Below are 6,758 nucleotides of genomic sequence, written 5' to 3'. Positions count from 1 at the left end.
GTTACTATATATTGCATTAATTACAGATGCTGAACCATCCTTTCATCTGTGGAATAAATCCTACTTGATCATAAGATCTTCTTGAAGTATTGTTGACTTTTGATAATATTTGAAGACTTTGTATGTATGTTCATCAGAGATATTGGCCTGCTATTTTCATCACTTATAGTGTCCTTTTCTGGCTTTGGTATCCAGGTAATCTTGGCCTTGTAAAATGAGTTTGAAGTGTTCCATCCTCTATTTTTTTGGAAGAAGTTGAGAAGTGTTGTTAATAATTCTTCTTTAAATGTTTGGTAGAATTCACCAGTGAAGCCATCTGGTTCTGGACTTTTGTTAGGTTTTTGATTACTAATTTAATATCTTTATTAGTAATTGGTCTATTCAGATTTTCTATTCATGATTTGGTCCTGACAGGTTGTATTTTTAAAGAATGTATCCATTTCTTCTAGGTTCTCCAATTTATTGGCATGCAGTTGTTCATAGTAGGATCTTACAATCTCTTTTATTTTTGTGGTATCACTTGTAATGTCTCCTCTTTCTGATTTTATTTATTTTAGGCTTATATCTTCTTTGGTGAAACTGGCTAAGGTTTGTATATTTTGTCTTTTCAAAAAACCAGCTCTTTCATTGATCTTTCCTACTGTTGTTTTAGTCTCTATTTTATTTATTTCTGCTCTGATCTTTATTTCCTTCTACTAATTTTGGGCTTCATTTGCCCTTTTTCTAGTTCTTGAGGTATAAAGTTGGATCGTTTGAAATTTTCTTGTTTCTTAATGTAGGTATTTATCACTATGAACTTCCCTCTTAGAAATGATTTTGCTGCATACCATAAGTTTTGGTGTGTTGTATTTCCATTTTCACTTGTGTCAAGATTTAATTTTTTCATTTGATTTCTTCTTTGACACACTGGTTGTTCAGAAGCATGTTGTTTAATCTCTGTATACTTATGAATTTTCCAGTTTTCTTCTTGCAATTGATTTCTAATTTCATAACACTGTGGTCAGAAAAAGGACTTGATATGATTTCAATCTTCTTAACATTTATTAAGACTCCTTTTGTGGCCTAAGATACAATTTATTCTGGCAAATGTTCCCAATGTGCTTGAAAAGACTATGTATTCTTTTTCTTTTGGATGGAATGTTTTGTAAATGTCAGTTATGTTCATCTGGTCTAATGTGTCATTTAAATCCCATGTTGCTTTATTGATTTTTTTTTTTGTCTGATGAACTGTCCATTGATGAAAGTGGGATATTTTCCTACTATTTGTATTGTTTATTTCTCTCTTTATGTCTGCTAATATTTGCTTTATATATTTAAGTGCTCCTAAGTTGGGTGCCTAGATATTTAGAAATATATCCTCTTGTTGAATTGACCCCTTTACCATTATTTAATGACCTTCTCTGTCTCTTGTGATAATCCTTGATTTAAAGTCTTTTTTATTTGTCACAAGTATAGCCACCTAGCTTTCTTTTGTTTACCATTTGCATGAAATGAAATATCTTTTTCCACCCCTTTAGTCTCTATCTTATGTGTATTTAAAACGAAAGTGAGTCTCTTGTAGGCAGCATATACCTGTATCTTGTTTTTTTTTAACTCCATTCAGCCACTTTTTGTCTTTTGATTGAATAGTTTAGTCCATTTATATTTAGACTTACTATTGATAGGTATGTACTTATTGCCACTTTGTTAATTGTTTTCTGGCTGTTTTACAATTGCTTTGTTCCTTTCTTCTTTTGTTCTCTTCCATTGTGATTGGATGCTTTTCTGTAGTGGTGTGCTTAGATTCCTTTCTCTTTAATGTTATCTAGTATAGGTTTTTGTTTTGTGGCTACCATGAGGCTTATATAAAACATTAGTTATTTATTTCAGTTGCTTCAAACTTGATGTATTTCTTTGACATAGAACATTGTACCTCTGTATCCATGGATTCAACCAACCATAGAACCCTCAGATACAGAGGGCTGACTGTACTATGCCATTTTATATAAAGGACTTGGGCATCTGCAGATTTTGGTAACTGCAGGGAGTCCTAGAACTAATCCCCCTTGGATACCAAGGGATGACTATATTAGTTCTAGGTATAGAAACATATTTATAACAGTCTATTTTAAGTCCATAACAACTTAAGTTCAAATGCATTCTAAAACTGTACATTTTTACCCTCCCTCCCAAATTTGTGTTTTGATGCCACAATTTACATCTTTTTATCTTGTGTATCCACTAATAAATTATTTTAGCTATAGTTATTTTTACTATTTTTGTCTTTTAGCCTTCATACTAGATTTTTTAGTGATCAACCTACCTCCATTACAGCATTAAATTATTCTTAATGTTACTATATATTTACCTTTACCAGTGGGGTTTATACTTTTATATGTTTTCCTGTTACTAATTAACACTCTTTTGCTTCAAATTAAAGAAATACCTTTAATAATATTTGTAGGCTGGTCTAGTGGTGAAGAACTCTTTCTGCTTTCACTTGTCTGGAAGATTCTTTACCTCTACTTCAGTTCTGAAGGACAAATTTGCCAGGTAGAGGTTTCTTGGTTGGCATTTTTTTTTTTCTGTCAGCACTTTGAATTTATCATGCGACTCCATTATGGTCTACACATTATGGTCTTATGGGAAATTCCGTTGTATGTAACATGTTATCTTGCTCTTGTTGCTTTTAACATTCTTTCCTTGTCTTTAATTTTTGACAATTATGTATCTTGGTATAGATCTCTTCAGATTTATCTTATTTTGAACTTTCTGGGCTTCCTGGATCCAAATGTGTTTCCTTCCCCAGATTAGGGACGTTTTCAGCCATTATTTCTTCAAATAAGTTTCTTCCTTTTCTTTCTCTTTTCTCCATCTGGGATCCCTATAATATGAATCCTGGCCCACTTAATGTTGTCCTATAAGTCCCTTAAGTAATCTTCTTTTTTCATTCTTTTCTTCTCTGTATGAAATCCACTGTCCTGTCTTAGAGTTCATTGATCCTTTTTCTGCTTCATCTAGTCTATTGTTGAAGCCTTCTGTTAAATTTTACTGTGCAGTAATTGTATTCTTCAGGTCTGTGATTTCTGTTTGGTAGGTACTTGGATGTATTTTCTATCTCTTTGTTTAAATTCTCACTTCATTCAATGCATTGCACTTCTGAACTTGGTAAGCATCCTTATTACCATTACCATAGGTAAGTCATTTATCTTTGTTTCATTAAGGCCTGTTTCTGGAGTTTTATCTTTTTCTCTTGTTTGGATTATATTCCTGCTTCTTCCTTTTCTTTGACTCTCAGTGTTGGTTTTACAATATTCAAAACAGCCACCTCTTCTAGGCTTGATGGAGTGGCCTTCTATAGGAGGTGAACATTATCATTCAGCCTGGCAGGAGCTCTTGGTGGTCTCTCAATCCTTTGAGATTGTCCAAGCTCATTTTTGTTCTTAGTGGCTCCCAGTATTTGAGGGTATGCCAAGACCCATTTACATGTGGGTATTTTCTCCTTCATCCAATCTTGAGAAGTCAATCAGCTAGTTTTGGACTTCTTTCAGAGGAAATTGCTCCATGTGTAGCTGTAGATTTGGTGTATCAGTTTAGAAGTCTCCTATGTTGTCATCTTGGGCCATAACTTGAAATAACAAATTATAACAATAAAATGCCAGTATATCTTGATTGATGCTGAAGAAGCAAACTGACATACTGAACCATATGAGTAATTGTTCACATCCAGTCCCACAATGAGTGGGAAGAAAGAGGTAAAAAACAAACAAACAAACAAACAAAAAAAACCCCACGATGTATGCTGAGGTAACCAAATAAGAAAGAAGTTTGTCTAAATATAGTCTCCAAAGAGATTAAATCTTGAGTTTCTATATTACTCATTTCTTAACAAAATCTTTTTATTCCTGACATTTGATACTGGTGTCTAAAAGATATATGCATGTGGGTAAAATCATCCTTCCCTCCCAGTATGAACAAATTTACCTAAACTTTGAAAAAGCTTATGAGTTTTTTGTTTTTAGGGCTATTCAACAATTAATTTGACTACTTCTTTATTAATGGGCATTAGGCTTTCAGTCTTTCACTATCTCAAAACAAACTTTAATGATCATAGTAATACTTCTTTGTAAACATGTGTGATTATATCTGTAGAATGAATTCTCAGAATTGAAATTGCTTGGCAAAAGAATATGCATTTTAAGGTGGCAGTTATAGCTCAGTGGTAAAGTGCATGCTTAGCATGCATGAGGGTGCTGGGTTCAATCCCCCATACCTCCGTTAAATTTTTTTTAAAAGTAAATAAATAAAAGAAAATGAATAAAAACAATTATCTACCCCCACCAAAAAAAGGAAAAAAAAATATGCATTTTAGACTTTGATTGCAAATGGTTTCCAAAACGGTTTAAGCAATTTACATTCCCACCAACAGTATATAAGAACTCTAGTCTCCTCATATCTTCACCAAAATTTTGCTTTGTACAATACTTTGATATTTGTTGATGGGAAAAATACTGTTTAATATTCATTTCTTTAATAATGAGTATTGGACACATTTTAATTTATTTTAAAGACGCATATTTCTTTCTCAGTGAACTCCCAGTACTTAACCTTTGTAAATTTTTCTAGTGTTTTCTTCCTTGTTTTTAATGTATGAGCACTTTGCACATTATAGAAACTAGTCTTATCTGTCAGATTGATTGCAGGCTGTCCTTTTTTACTCTATTTTTACATAATGAAGTTTATCAACCATTTGTTTGTTTTGGTTTTATATTGGTACTGAATTTTATGTTATCTTTAGCAAAGCCTTCTTTACTCCAAGAATATTGTAATATATATTTCTCATGTCTTTTTCTAGCATTTTTATGGTTTTTCTCTATACATTTATATTTTTTTTTATGGGAACTTACTTTGGTTTAAGGAGATTATTTTTCAGATGCCTAGGTTAGTCATCCCAACAACAATTGAATGACCTATCTTTATTTATTGAATGACCTACCTGACTTTCAAGCCTACTTATTTACAATGACAAAATTTCTGTATGCTTTTGGGTCTCTTTCTGTATTTCCTGTTTTGTTCTACTGATTCAACTTTTTTTATACATCTGTACCAAAACTGGTATGAGTAACAGTTATATAATTTGTTTTAAACTGTAAACTGTAATTTTATACTGTATTTAACTTATTTGTGCGGCTAGACCTCATTTATGACTCTTGTTTTTCAGAATTTCCTGCCTATATTACATGGTTACTTTTTCAGATGAATTTTTAAATCATCAGTTTTACTCTTCTGAAAAATCAGTTATTTTCAGTGGAATTATTTATTTCTAAAATATAAACTGTATACCAATTTCAAGTCTTCTTGTCCAAAAGCAACAAAGCAATGTATGTCTTATTAATTCAAGTCCTTTTAATGTTCCTTAATAGAGGTTAAAATCATTTTTACACAGATCCTTTGGATTCAAGTTTATTACTACATATTTTATCTTTTTGATAGCATTATAAATAAGTTTCCCCATTTTAAAGTTGACTTTTGTTTATTTGTAGCAAAGCCTTTTCTTCTGGGGTATGAATTTTGTAACCAGCCATATATTAAAAAGTCACTCTATTTTTTTATTAGTTTTTAAGTTGATTCTCTTGAGATTTCAGGTATAAAATTTTATCCCCTATAAATATAAAAACTTTAGTCACATTATTTTGAATACATATACATAATATATTTTCCCTTTACTTAACTGCATTGGCTAGCACTTAAAATGTAAACTAACAGTCCACAGATGGTAAACTGCTAGTTTTTGGATGTCTGAAAAAGTCATTGTTCCCCCTCATTCTTGGATAATTGATACTTATTTGTCAAGTACATTCCTCAGCAGAGGTTGAGGTTAATTGACATACAATAAACTGTACACATTTAAAACTGACAACCACTGATCTGTTGTTAATTTCACACTAAAAATAATACATCCATCACCTCCCCTCAGTTTCCTCATTTATACTTGTAATCCCTCTATGTTGCCTCTCCCCATTGGCCTCTACCCTCAACAACCACTCATGTACTTTCTGTTACTATACATTAATTTGCATTTCACAGAATTGTGTATTAGAGCAATCATACAGTTTTTACTTGATTTTTGTCTGGCTTCTTTCACTCACTGTGAATAGGTTGCAATTCCAACATGCTGTTGTGTGTATCAAGAGCTCATTTCTTTTCATTGCTGAGAAGTATTCCACTGTATGGATATGCCACAATTTGTTTAACTGTTTACCCATTGATGAATATTTGGATGTTTCCAGTCATCAGTTATCTTTTAGAGATTTACAAACCAAGTATTTTTTACTTACCCATGTATTTACCATTTCCATTGTTCTCCATTTCTGTGTAGATCTAGATTTCCTTTTGGTATTTTCCTTTTTCCTGAAGGGCTTCCTATAATGTTTCTTGTAGTGCTGATTTTCTAATACTGGATTCTTTAAGCTTTTGTGTCTGTGAAATATCTATTTTACCTTCATTTTTTAATGATACTTTGTCAAGTATAGAATTGTAGATTGACAATTTCTTTCAGTACTTTGAAAATGTTCTTCCACTGTCTGTTAGTTCATATAATTTGAGAAGTCTGCTGTTATTCTTCTATATTTGTTCCTCTATGTGTTTATACATACATATATATATACATATATATATATACACACACACATTTTGTTGCTGTTGTTGGCTTTTTTTTTTTTTTTTTTTTACAAATTTTGATTATGACGTGCTTTGGTGTAATTTTCTTCATGTTTCTT

General features: G+C 31.7%; 1 protein-coding gene across 1 annotated transcript in view; it reads right to left on the bottom strand.

The window, feature by feature from the left end:
- STXBP5L (syntaxin binding protein 5 like) overlaps positions 1-6,758 on the bottom strand; it is a 285,098-nt gene that overhangs the window by 27,405 nt on the left and 250,935 nt on the right.

This window comes from Camelus ferus, chromosome 1 (assembly GCF_009834535.1).
Source record: "Camelus ferus isolate YT-003-E chromosome 1, BCGSAC_Cfer_1.0, whole genome shotgun sequence".
Classification (NCBI taxonomy): Eukaryota; Metazoa; Chordata; class Mammalia; order Artiodactyla; family Camelidae; genus Camelus; species Camelus ferus.
The sequence above is the reverse complement of the archived record's forward strand: the minus strand, read 5'-3'. Positions and strand labels throughout refer to the sequence as shown.